We start from the raw sequence: 14,177 nt of genomic DNA, 5'->3' as shown, positions 1-14,177 counted from the left end.
CAGAGCAGTGGGGCATGTCAGGAGGGCTACTGACTGCCAGCAGCTGTCTGAATTGCTAAAATCTTATAGAACAGAAGGAATCTACTGGTAGATCTCTGAGCGATTTGCAGTCAAATGGCAAGACTCTGAATTGCTTAACAAGAACAAGAAAGTGAGTTTTCCTACCCTGTTGAAAGGAAGAAAGTTAACTAATAGTGGACTTTTCTGCGAAAGGACTGTGAGCTCAGTTGAATCCCAGTACTGAGAAGAAATGCCTAGGGTAAGAATATGTCTCTCTCATTCTCATTCTCACTTTCATGCCTTCTGCATCTGGCTCTGGTTGGTAAAACTGGGAGTTCTAGTGAAAAAGCAAAGGAGACCTGACAAGTCTGAAGTTTGTCCAGCTGTGCTGCAGAGGAGAAGAGCAGACCCACACAGCCCCAGGGAAGGACAGAAGAAGTAGAAGACAGTCTAGGAAAGAGGAGCTGGAAGACATTGTGTTCCACAAAGAGGGAGGGGAAGAAGAGAGAATAGGGGGTGGATTCTGAGAAGGAATGTGTGGAATAACCAACCTCATACAACCAACATGCTTAATTGTAATTAATGCATGATGTGGTTAATGCCATAGAATACAGTGGTACCTCGCAAGACGAATGCCTTGCAAGATGAAAAACGCGCAAGATGAAAGAGTTTTCCGTTTTTTGAGTCGTTCCGCAAGACGAATTTCCCTATGGGCTTGCTTCGCAAGACAAAACGTCCTGTGAGTTCTTGTGAGTTTGTTTCCTTTTTCTTAAAGCCGCTAAGCCGTTAATAGCTGCTAAGCCGCTAATAGCCGCTAATAGCCATGCATCGCAAGACGAAAAAACCGCAAGACGAAGAGACTCGCGGAACGGATTAATTTCGTCTTGCGAGGCACCACTGTAAAGTCGTTCTGCCAGACTAGGTTACTCACCCTCACCTTAGGAGATAGGTAATCAAACCTATTGTTGTACCTCAATCTATTTGAGTTCAGTGTGTAAAGATGTCTGATTTGGTTGCTCCAAGCTCAGATCGAATGGCTTTTACAAGCCATCTTTCTGTTGTTGTTGTGGTGGTGGTGGTGGTTTGAATTTATATGCTGCCCTATACTCAGAGGTCTCAGGACAGCTCACAGAATAAAATAAAAATATAAAATCACAAAAAATATATAATCAAAATAGAAAACAACAACCCAATGCCCCCCCCCCCAGCTTTAGGACAAACACTGGAGAATGAGATAAAGGAGTGGGCCTTCAAAACACCAGAACAAATAATGAAGAAGCATTTCAGCTCTTGTTTGCTTAATGTTCCTCTATTGGCATCCCTTTCCTTGAGAAGCAATCATCCCCTCTCCTGAAATTATACAATACAAGCCTATCTATCCTGCTTACGCCCACGTTATCTCTGTGGAACAAAATTACAGAGCATTAATTCAAGTGTCTCTCTAATAGCATTAGCTTCATAGAAGTTCTGAAACTTACAGGGCAAACCTATATAAGCTTACTCATAAGTAAGTATCACTTAGTGCAATGGAACCTGAGGTAAATGCACGTAAGACTGCAGCCTAAGTGGACATGCATACATCTCTCTCACACACATAACATTAAAAATACTCAAGGATCACACTTTCAGAGTCATCCAGGTGATCAAACTATCTCCAAGTGGTGAGAGTGTCCCTATCTTCCCACCAGTATTAACAGGAATGGGAAAATCTGTCAGTTTTGGTTTCTCTCCGTTTCTTATTTTTCCACTCTCAAGTTCAGTCCTCCACATCAGTTTTCAATTAAAAAGAAGTCCTCCTGAAAACACAGTAGCATTTTACTGCAAATTTCTCCACACGTACACATCTTTGAAGTTGATTTTGCCTGATATAGACATTTTTGCATAGCACTTTCCCCTTGCACAATGCCTTTTTTTAAAAAAAAAAAAGTAAATATATGCATTTTAAGCATTTGTGTGCACATTACTTGGCTGGAGAACTGCATTGCAAAATTCAGAGAAGTGTGAATTTTGAAGGATGGCTCTGTTTCAGTCTGCATACTGTTTCAGAAAGTGCAAATTACGCTGGTTTCAAGGTGATCCAGCTAGGATTTCTCCCCCATCCCTAGGTGTTAAAGAGAATTTTCGGACACCTTGAGTGGAGACATCTGCTAGAATGTCTGAAAAATAAAATTCAGGTTACAGCAAGCACAGCCAGTGTGGTGTAGTGGTAGGAGCATTGGACTAGGACTGGAAAGACCCAGGTTCAAATTGCTGCTCAGCCATGAAGCTCACTGGGCAACCTTGGGCCAGTCATGATCTCTCAGCCCAACCTGCCTCACAGGGTTGTTGCAAGGATAAAATGGGGAAGGCAGGGGAGGTATCTATTCCACTTAGAGCTCCTTGGAGGGAAGGCGGGATATAAATGTAATAATTAAATATGAAATATTCACTAATTCCAATATTAATTTTGAAATAAGTGTGTGCAGAGACATCACCTGGCCAACAAAGGTCCGTACAGTTAAAGCTATGGTTTTCCCAGTAGTGATGTATGGAAGTGAAAGCTGGACCATCAAGAAGGCTGATCGCCGAAGAATTGATGCTTTTGAATTATGGTGCTGGGGGAGACTCTTGAGAGTCCCATGGACTGCAAGAAGATCAAACCTATCCATTCTGAAGGAAATCAGCCCTGAGTGCTCACTGGAAGGACAGATCCTGAAGCTGAGACTCCAATACTTTGGCCACCTCATGAGAAGAGAAGACTCCCTGGAAAAGACCCTGATGTTGGGAAAGATTGAGGGCACAAGGAGAAGGGGACGACAGAGGACGAGATGGTTGGACAGTGTTCTCAAAGCGACCAACATGAGTTTGACCAAACTGCGGGAGGCAGTGGAAGACAGAAGTGCCTGGCGTGCTCTGGTCCATGGGGTCACGAAGAGTCGGACATGACTAAACGACTAAACAACAACAATGCAGCAGAGAGTGCACATAGTCGCTTTGTTTTTTGGAGTGTCATTGAGCACACTTAAGAGTGGCTGAGGAATCTGTAGTCTCTTTGGCCATGCCAGCAGCAAACTGCAGAAACCAATACAGTCTCTGTGGCCCACTCTAGAGTTTTGGCAGAGCAGAATGATTTAATTTTGCCCTCCACCGAAACTCCACTGGCTTGAACATATGGTTCCAAAAACATAAAGATTAGAGGTTGCCAAAAATTGGAGGTGCTCCTCAACGCTCCCGAGATGGAACAGAAAAGGTAAGGAGTTTTGGCTTATCCCTAATGGAATTTTTTATGGTACTTTCACAAGAGATGAAAAACTCACACTCAGTATACTGTAGATGAAATCCAAGACACTATTGTTATTTGAATTAGGGTTTTTTGACATCACATGTACTCCAAACAGTGGCCAGCACTAAGCAAAGCAAATCACAGATGCCATAGAATGGAATTGTGTGTAAAATTCCTCTACATCATTGAACAAGGATGCTGGCTGTTAATTTCTCTGTTTACTATCTATAAAGAGAACATGCTACATGTTTTTGTTACTGCGAACATGCTGTGTACTTCTGATGACAATGTTACTGACATTGATTGCTTTGGTACAGTAATAACAATGTGACTAGGTTCTTGCTGAGTAATAAACTCCTGTGATTCATTTTGTTTTAAGCTCTTTTGGACCACTGAACAAATTGATGGTGTTGTCAATAGTTGCTCACACAAAAGCTGGACAAACAAATTGGTGGTGGAGAGCAGGGAAGCAGTGCCAACAGTATAGAGCTAAAATAATATTCATAGGGAAATCCAATATTTATCAGATCCATCCCAGTTTTAAATTGGATGCAAATGCATTGACTAGATAAAAATATTCACAAACACAGGTATGCAGTATGTAACTAGTACATCATTTTTAGTCTAAGGGTTGTAGACAACTAAGTTCTAAGAGCAGACCCATTGAAATGAATGGATTCTCCATGATTTCTTTCCTCCCCTCTCTCTTTCAAATGCAGGCATATGGGGAAACTAGATGGAGGGCCCTTTTAACTCTTCCCCCCACCTCACATAATTTTTCAGCTGAAAATCACCCCCAGCTCCCCACCCCAAGAAAACTGCTACTTACTCTGAGGATACAATTAGCGGAGAAACGGTGACAGTGAAGGCTTTAAACGTGATGATAAAAGCAAAATGGTGAACAGCTGCAATACAGGGCTTGCCCACCCCAGCACTTAATGTGTATTTGAAGCTGCTTGAGTTTCAATCAAATTAGTGTTTTCTCTTCAACATCACCCACATCCCACTGCTAACATGCTCACTTTGCAAAATAAATATGCACTTAAAATCTGAAAAGTTTTTTAAAAAGCTGATAAAAGTACTCTTTTTTAGTGAATGAATCAACTCCCCCTTCCACACACCCGAATTCCTTTGTGCTTTTGCACAAGTGGCCTGAAAGTTTTTAACAATAGTAGTAGTAGTAATAGCAAAACCCCACTTGCATATAAAAATGAACAAGGGAGATTCCTTCCCCCCTGCTCATCTGTGGGAGAGGAAGCCTGATGAGTCTGTTGTGGGTCTGAGCTCTGCATGGAGGGCTTGGGTGCATAGCAGATGCCTGCAGAAAGTTGGCAGCTTCCCTCCTTCTTGGAGAAGAATGCTGGATCATCAGTAGAGCAGGAGAGACTTTGCCTGCCTGACAGGTTATCCCTATCCCACCCCACGAGATGCAAGTGGTGCTGTTGTCTAAACCACTGAGCCTCTTGGGCTTGTTGATTGGAAGGTCAGTGGTTCAAATCCCTGCAACAGAGTGAGCTCCCTTTGCTCTGTCCCAGCTCCTGCCAACCTAGCAGTTCGAAAGCACACCAGTGCAAGTAGATAAATAGGTACCGCTGTGGTGGGAAGGTAAACGGCATTTCCATGCACTCTGGTTTCCATTACGGTGTTCCGTTGCACCAGAAGCGGTTTAGTCATGCTGGCCACATGACCCGGAAAGCTGTCTGTGGACAAACACTGGCTCCCTCAGCCTGAAGCAAGATGAGCGCCGCAACCCCATAGTCGCCTTTGACAGGACTTAACCATCCAGGGGTCCTTTACCATGACCTTTTACTCCATGGGATGCTTATGTGAGAGCAGGAAGAGGAATCCACTGGATGTGCTGCCGATCTGCCCCTCACCAGTCAGCTGTTATGTGAGGCACCCCTTGCCTGCTGGATCTGCCGTGCCTGTTAACTTCCCCTGCCCAAGCTGATCCCAGCAGTCTGGAGTTTGACCAACCCACCTGTCAAATTTGCCATGCTCAGATGGTCTGCAGTGAAGGGAGGGGGTGTGTGGTGTGGATGGGGAAACAGCAGCTCAGGAATTCAAGCACAAAGGCACACACACACAGGTGTATGCATGGAAAAGGTGAAATACCTTATAAGGAAAATGTGAGTTTTTAATTGAGATAATACAAACATGTGGATGAGTGACATATTGAGGAGCTGAAGTTGGAGGAATTCACAAGAGTCAGATTTGGTTGCTTGCATTGCAAAGTGAGAATCCGCAGAGATTAAAATGCCACTGATCTACTAAGAATCCCAGAGAGGGCGAATTTTTAACTCTGTAAATAGGAAGTCTACTGAAATTAGAGCTTGGCTATCTTTTAGTGATGAGCCAAAACCTAAAGTGGGCAGTCATTGGAGGGGTAGGTGGAAAAGATATTTTGTCAATTAGTGTTTTAAATCTGTCTTTAGTTCTGTATTTTATGCATCCTCCTAGCCCTTCATACACAATGTGAACAAAACGGGGGGGGGGAGCAATGGGTAGGGTGTGTGTGGAGAGAGGGAGACCCTCCACGAGGCACAGTGCATTTCTGCCTGCTCTGTGTAAATCATTATTTTAAAAATGCCAGTTTTCAGAACATAGATTATTCCCTGTTGCAAGCACTTGTGAGAGCAGATAAAAAAGCTACTCCCCTCTGGAGCCAAGCAAATTAGAAAAACAATTTCTGAAACAATTTCAAAGAAGGTTGCTTCTGAGAATCTGGGGGAAACGCATTGCCACTATCCAACAAGCCTCAAGGAGGAAAGATGCACATTTATCAAGGAAACAGCTCCAAAAGTGGAGTTTATTTCTCCTGTAGACGTGGAAGGACTGATTATGGCAATGCATGATCAAGCCATAAAACCACAATTGTAAGTAACTGAAAACAAGCAGTTTTCAATGCTGCAGATGCCAACAGAATGGCAAAGGGTTTGAACACAGGGTTAGAATAACCTCAGCTTTGGTTATCACTGGGACTGCATAAGATACTTTCAAATTCTGATCATTCATTGCGTGCCAAGGCCCCATGCCCTGCAGTTCCCTATTGATTAATAATAATAATAATAATAATAATAATAATAATAATAATAATAATAATTTATTATTTGTACCCCGCCCATCTGGCTGGGTACACCAACACAACTATTTAGGGTTATGGGCTAAAACTGGCCACAACTTTATTGGTTACAGATGTGAGCTGTTTGGCTTAGGCATTGGGTGAAGCCAGGCTACATCTTGACTCTTGCCCATTTTCAGGGAGTACAACTAAGGGTAACCCACAAATAGGGGCACCCCGAGGGGTACCATCTGGGATTGTGGCATGGCCCTAGCCCATGTCCAGGCTTTGGACAGGATCCACACACCCGGATCCCTTTAACAGGATCCCTTTATAGAGAGGGACAGGTGGAGGCTACAACCTCCCCTCCATTAAACAAAGGCTTACCCAATGCCTAACTTTACAAAGTTGTGACGATTGCTACAAGGTAGGCGAAAACCAAATGGCTGGTGCCAATTCCTACCCAGCCCCAATAATATGGTGGCCATAGCAAGGTCGTGTCATACCAATGCATAAAGGAAGCAAAAGAGGGAAGCCCCCCGCCCCAGCCGTGCGACGGTTTAAAACTCCCGCAGCCATGCCACCGTCCGGCGTTGATTGGCCTGGCGGGGCATGATGCAGCTGGGGGTTGGCACGGGGGGGGGGCGTCCCCAAGCCAGATCTCCATGAGAGCCCGGATGCCCGGTCGCAATGACACCCACCACGAAAGGTGATTGAACCTGTGAAAATAGCACATTCTTTGCAACTTCCAGCAGTTGCTCACCTCAAAAGATATGACATCCTTTGGTTGTTCTGATTGTAGCTGCTTCTTGGGGCTTTATTTCCTACTTCTTTTGCTCTCCCAATTCTGAGACTCATTTGCCATTTAACCTTACTGGCTGTAAAAACTCACAGGATTTTGCTTATAAGCATACCTGGCCTCATCGCATCAGGTATCGCATTGTGACTTCAGCCATCAGTGTGCAAGCTGTAGTACTGTGACATCAGTCATTGGCAAAACTCCACTGGGCTCTCTCCACAGCAAACATGGGTAAATGTGACCCAAACATGGGTAAAGATTGTAAGGGTAGGCCATGAGAGTTCTGGTAGCACAAGGATGGAAGACTGAAGAAACCCCAGCTAAAGAAGCATGGCAAAAAAAAAATTGACGGACTCTTCCTGCCTATAACTTTACACACACACCAGGAGTCCTATGTTACTATCTGGAAGAGAAGAGCGCCTAGTAGTTAGGAAGAGAAAAAGGTGTCTTAGGCATCAAGTAGCTCCAAGGATATGCATTCATGTGGTCAAATTAAGAGCCCAAGGCATAGTGTTTGTCAATGACCTGTCTGATCCATGTGATTTCATCATCCAAATGTCGTCATGGTCGTATGGTGAGATAGACCTCAGCAGTAGCATACAAATCAGACCTGAGAAGTAAGGTTCTCCCCAGGACCACTATAGATGAGCTGGGATTTAAACCCAGTCCTCATAGCTAGACTAACCACCAGCCTGCATAATAAATATAAAGAAGAAAATAAAGTGTAGATTAAAGAAATCTGAATGGAAAACAGTATACCTACTGCTTTTCCTCTTGAGACCACTTAAAGATTGTCCAAAGCTGGTTTTCGATTTGCAGAGAAGACATTCAGGCAGGCGGACTAACTTTAAAAATAAATGAATAAAGCAATCCCACTTTTGCTAATGGCAAATAATTCAGGCAAGCCGTTTTGCTATGAGAAGAGAAGAGCATTGGGGGACCAGCCTTCAGAGACTCTGGCTCGAAAAAGCAGCAAGCCATTGCCACCCCCTGCCAGTGTAGACCAGCTTCATGCGGAAGAATGTCTGAGGAGTACCTCTGAGTGCTTTACCAGAGGCCGGCACTTAGCTAATTAAAACTAGGAAGGCAGAAATGACACAAAGCAGGATGTTCTGCTCTAATTTACGGCTGTGCACAGGGATGATCTTGTGTGAAACTCAAAGCTGGGCACGAAAAGCATCCCCGAGGAACACCTACTTATAGCGCAGAAAGCTGTGATGGGACCAATATGCTGGAATTGAATCATTGTCACAGATGCCGCCACACTGACATGAATGTGCAAGTGAGTCCTTCATTTGTTTACTTCTGTGGGCCAGAGACTGGGAGGGAAGGAGAAGGTAGCTTCCCTATGCACAATGCAGCCATTGCCTCTGCACACGTATGCATCTGTTCCAAAGTTGCAAGAAAACAATCAAAATCCTTTGCCCGGAGAGCTCCATTTACGCAACATAAATATTATTGTTTTGTTTGTTCTGCAGTCTTTCAAGGACACCTTTCTGGGTAATGCCCTTTCAAGACAGTTTGCATTATATAAAAATGGAAAACTCATCACTGCAATGTAAGATAAAAAGGTAAAAGCAGCCACAACTAAACAAATACTTAGCTTAATATCTATAAGTCTGGCTCCCACACTCCCCCTCCCAGTCACTTGAAAATTTCTGAGGGTCTTGGCAGACCACATAATGATGCTCTTTGAAATATACAGTGCTAGCTGCTAAAGTGGCATGCATATATATATATATATATATGCACAGAATTCAAATTTTAATACAGTGACGTAGGTCAGATTCAGCATTCCTCCTGCTTTGTGTTTGGATATTTTATTTATAAACCAATAACTCCCACTTTGACTCTTTCTCTTTCTCTTGTGTGCATTCTCTCTTAGCATCTTTTCCACTTTCTTGCTCCTCCCATCAGGTTCTAATGATGACAGAGCAGCTAGTTCAGCCACCATTCTTCTCCCACAAACATAGTTATGCTGCTGCTGCACAGAGCTGTCGCCATGAACCATGTGAATGAACCTCATGGACCACCGGTGGTCCATGGTCCACCTTTGATCTAAAATGTTTCATCCCTAGAACCAGCAGCTAATCATGAATTGTTGTTGTTGGCACCCATCTGTTTTGAGAGACAATAGAGTCCACTTCTGGGGGTGAACTCAAACCGCTGTGCACAAAAATGACCTCTCTAGGGCACAAGCCTGGACAATTTGTACAGAGATCGGTACAAAGGAAAGCAGAGGAATATGCTTGGGACCAGCTTGGCTGCAGGAACTGCCAAATGGAGGTGTACGAAGCGCCATCCAGCCAGCACAGGGACTCTATTCCTGATTTTTGTAGGGTTTACTTCTTAGCCTTTCTTCTCCTGAAGATATCCTGCAAGGCAGTGGAGGTTTAGGACCAGGGTTTTCCTTCTCCTAGATGGGCTACCTTCCCAGGTTGATGAGCCCTATCTGCCCCTCACCTTCCTCTACAGCACATGCAGAAACTGCCTTCTTGATCATCAGACCCACTACTGGTCCTGCCCACTGGAGCCTGTCTTCACATGCAGAAGAAGTTCCAAACTCTTGGAGGGTTTGAGACCCATCGGTTCCCCTCACCTGGTTTAGCTGGCTAATCGAAGCCATTCCCAGGGTGTGGCCGCTGTCGCATACTGACATCTTCTAGGAGCCACAGGTGAGGGATTAGGTGAGATTAGGTGACAGCTGAATGCAGGGTGGCAACCAAAGATGGACAAACGACCCCAGAAGGAGCACAACGTGTCCCCCACCAGAGGTACTAACCCTTCCTAACACCCCATACAGCTGAAAAAGATGTGTCTTCAAAATCTACCAAAATTAGTGCTATCACTGAGTCCTCTTCCTAGAGTGGTCCTTCCAGCTCCTCCACATTGCAGCTGTTGCCACGACCCATTCACTTTCCCCTCTCTCTATGCCCAGTCTGCCCACCTGCCAGAGATAAAAAAAACCCCCAAGGCCTGTAGAGATTACTGCTCTTTCTTCTTGATCCTCCTACTGCTTAGTCGCTTGGGACTCAGCTACATTAGTCAAATTACAACATTATAAATGTGTTACAACACTGTGAAATCAGATGGCACTGTAGAGCTGAAATCACAACTCAGTGAAATTGTCCATTGTGAGCTTTAAAACAGTTGTTTTCAGAATGTTTTCAGAGCGTTTCATTTTTTATAGCTGTGTAGATCTAGCCTTGGAAAAGGCAGGTGAAGGTATGGAAGGAAGAGAAACTGGTAGCTCCAGGGATTGGCAGTGAGCTCCAGATGGATGTGGGCCTTGGGGGATGTCTAACAATGACATCTCTGAGTGTGCCTCTAATTTGAACTCGCATAAGAAGGTATCAGCTATCAAGTTTAGAATACCATAGCTCCTGCCTGTTTCCAATAGATTTTCATGTACTCTCAGTCTGAAATCCAGAACCACTGTGGTGTAATGATCAAGGCTATTAGGCTAAGACATAGAAGACCCAGATTCAAATCATGCTGTTGCTTGAGTGTCTGACCCAGAACATGTTTGCTGTCTCATATCTCAATATCCTCTGGGCATGAGAACTGAGGCGGTATATATTTGTTAGAAAGTGTACTAATGATAGTCAGGGCTGCAGGGCTTCCCCTGGAGGAGAATAGATCTTAGAAAGGAATGAACCAAAGGATCCATGAGACATTCTCGAGCTTATAGATGATGGAACTAGACTGGACCATTCCACCAGTAGCAGACTTGCTTAACCACTGTAGTTTTCAGACATATGCTGGTGTGACATTTCTCTCATCTTGGCAGTAGCAATGATAATGGATTCCTAAAAATTGATTAGTAAGATTCAGTAGCCACTTCCACTGTCAGCCAGGATTGTTTCAAAGCGGCTGCAATTTGTCATTAAGACATAGAGCATGATGAAAGAAATTATACATGGAGCTTTACTGCAAAATGGGAATTGCAGACAAGGTGGCCAAACTCACACAATTATTAGAAATGGGAACAATAAACACATTTGACACTCTTAGCTGGGTTCTTATGAGTCAGAGGTGGGGTACCTTTGGTGGGGGGGGGGAATTTCCTGGATTTCCCCTTTCTGAATGTTTGGATGTTATTCTATGAGCCATATCATATGACATCTATTTGATGTGAAAATTTACAAAAGAAAGGAGGGAACCAGCTTTGGGGGATTAGGCACTTACCAACATGTTTGTTTGTTTGTTTGTTTGTTTGTTTGTTTCCCACCCTTCAACGTAAGGTCCCAGGATGGGTTACACAATATAAAAACATTTTAGAACAACTTTAAGAAATGGAGAGCACAAAACAGTATCAGCTACAATGTGCACAGTTATGATCTTCTTATAAATATTAATCTTAAAAATATTAATTGTTATAGCACACCATTTAGCCTTTCCACACTGTTTTGGTTAACCTAGAATCTTCTTGCTTTAATATACCAGTCAGCATTGAAGAAAAATGAAAGTTCTCTGCTCATATTAATTCAAAGGGTTGGAGGGATTTTGGATTTCTTAGCACCCAGAAAGCCACGGTGAGATTTCACCTCACATTCGCTTCCAAAAAGAGCACACTGTTTGCCTTGAATTTTCACAGGTCCTCCTATTATTATTTTGAGCACAAAGAACCAAAGGACGTTCAGTGCTGGGAGAAGTTAGCTGTCTGCTGATGGCAGACAGGCAGAAAGAGGAACTCAAACCACGTGGTGAGAAACCAAAACCCAACTGATTAATTTCAAGCACATGGTCCTCTAGTTCTAATAGCTACCCAAGGCCTCCCGAGGCTCTTAAAACAGCTTTGCATCTGACAAGAAGCAGATTTAAAGGATGGCTGTGCAAACTCATTTGGGGCATTTTGTCCAACGGGAAGCATCATGCTGGGAATATTCTGCTCCCCCTTCTATCATTCCTCAGTAAATATCTGTAGGCTTAATAAAATCTTTAATCCCCTCTGAAAATGTTCAGATGTTTTGTCCAAGCAGAACCACCAGATTCACCTTACATTTTACTGTAGGTGAAAATCCATGATAAACTCCCTACTGCCATATGAATTTGCCTGGGCTTTTCCAACAGTGGCTGAGGCCCTGCTGTCTGTCCCAGCTGCCTGTGAGTTTAGACAGCCAGGTATAAAGGACAGGGCCTTTTCAGTGACAGCACCAAGACAATGGAAATCCCTGCTGGTGGAGCTCTATTATGCCCCCTCCTTATCTGTTTTCAGGTGACTTATGAAGACCTTTTCTTTTCAGGTTGCTTTGAGAGTACGATCTAGGTTTTCAATCCATTGCTGCTGACTTTGAAGTCCTCACTGCTGTCTGCTTTAATCGTTTTAAACTGGGACTGCTATATATGTTCACATGTACTCTGCTTTTCTTACCTGTAGAACTGAGGTATGAATAATAAACCAAGCTGAATTCAACAACATGTTGACCCATTTCTAAGAAGGACTTACTGAAACGAGAATGGAAGTCACTGAAACCCTAACATTTGCCTATAGCAGAATGCTGGACTAGATAGAAAAGGTCCTCCTAATGTCAGACTGCAAGTCCCATGATTCCTGTTGGCTGGGGTTGGTGGGAGTTGGTGTCGGAGAAAATAATAATTTCATGAAACTGTATTTTCCATTTTTCCATTTTCTTTTGAGTCTGTGGCCTATCTAAACTCAAAGGTCCTGTACCTGCCTTTTACAGTACAGAACTAGCTGCTTTTAGGTACTGTGCATAATGAATGGCCATTCCAGGATACTGAAAAGAATAAACTGTTAGAATCTATGGTGGCTGTGGTATGCCTGAAAATAAAATCAGCTAAGCATGACAATTGTGATTAATCTTGAATTGTTTTGTAGACACATGAAAGAGGACATTGGAAGCCTTTTAATGAACAGGAAAATTAGTCAAATAAAGACAGACAACAAAAAATGGTTATATGTAATCACATGATATTACGATGAGGGCCAATCTGAAGAACCAAATGATTTTTTATTGGTTCAGGATGATGACATCAGGTTTGCAACTATTAAGATTGCTGTGATCCTTTGATTGATTAATAGAAATGACATGTGCACTCTTATTCCTGATGCAGGTTTCATCTTCCTTGGATTTTTTTTTTTTTTAAGCATCAAGCATTACTTTTGAGTCATAAATAAACCTAACCCACACTAAACCATGGCATGAGCACCCAGTCACTGTGTGGAAGCAGAGATGAAGGCACTTGAATATTTTTCACTCCATAACAGGCAAGAAAGCAGGTTCTCATTACTGAAGGGCTGGAAGCATACACTCTGGTAATACTCACCAGGGGCTCTGTAGCTAAGTAAGCAAAAGAATTACAGTTGCTAATCAATAAGAAAATAAATCTGGAAGGCCTGAAGACATGATATTTGAATAAAATAAAAAAGTGTTTTATTTTGCCCTGGAGAGTAATAGTAAAACACTTTTCCTTTTGAAAAAGTTGATCTTATTCTCTCGAGTTGGCCACTGGACAGTAATTTTAATCCTCACCACAGGTAGGTAACAGAACACTAGCATTTTTCCTATATCCATTATATGCATGTAGGAGTAATATTTGATCTTTTTGAACAGCATTACCCATGAGAGATTGTTCAGTTCATTATTTCTTCCCAACTATGCACCAGGTTTTTGTCTGGCGTTTCTCATGCTAATGATGATTAATAACTGTGAAAGATATTCATCTTTAATTATTTATCAATACAATGCCTGCCCTTGTGGAAAACATGCTAATATATTATTCCTCTTCTTTCAAACCAAGAGAAGTTTCATCATGGGGTAGGTAAACGTTTGAGATCTGAAGATCAAGGAAGCTGTAGGGGAATCTGCTACTTGAACTGGACATCTTGTGGACCATGGCTGGGACTGAGCCTAGTGATCTCCCTGGAAATGTGAATCCTTAGACTTTCCATTGAGCACAGAGAGTAATAGGGATTTAAGTAATCAGCTTCTGTGTATGGCATTCAATAGGAAGGCTCTAGACCAGACTCATATAAGTACTAGGAATCTGGTCTTCAGCCATTGCCTGACCAACATAGTATGCTCCATATA

General features: G+C 43.0%; 1 long non-coding RNA gene across 3 annotated transcripts; it reads left to right on the top strand.

Moving 5' to 3' along the window:
* Positions 1–8,604: 8,604 nt before the first annotated feature.
* LOC310706699 lies at positions 8,605–12,549 on the top strand. Of its 3 annotated transcripts, none has more exons than XR_014526082.1 (3): positions 8,605–8,693; positions 11,720–11,828; positions 12,341–12,549. It is a non-coding gene; the product is annotated as an uncharacterized lncRNA (long non-coding RNA). The 3 variants fall into 3 exon arrangements; XR_014526083.1 differs by lacking the exon at positions 8,605–8,693 and adding an exon at positions 9,561–10,472; XR_014526084.1 differs by lacking the exon at positions 8,605–8,693 and having other exon boundaries at positions 10,483–11,828.
* Positions 12,550–14,177: the final 1,628 nt, after the last annotated feature.

The sequence above is a fragment of the Podarcis liolepis genome (genome assembly GCF_965112155.1).
Source record: "Podarcis liolepis genome assembly, chromosome: 5".
In the NCBI taxonomy this organism is placed as follows: domain Eukaryota; kingdom Metazoa; phylum Chordata; class Lepidosauria; order Squamata; family Lacertidae; genus Podarcis; species Podarcis liolepis.
The sequence above is the reverse complement of the archived record's forward strand: the minus strand, read 5'-3'. Positions and strand labels throughout refer to the sequence as shown.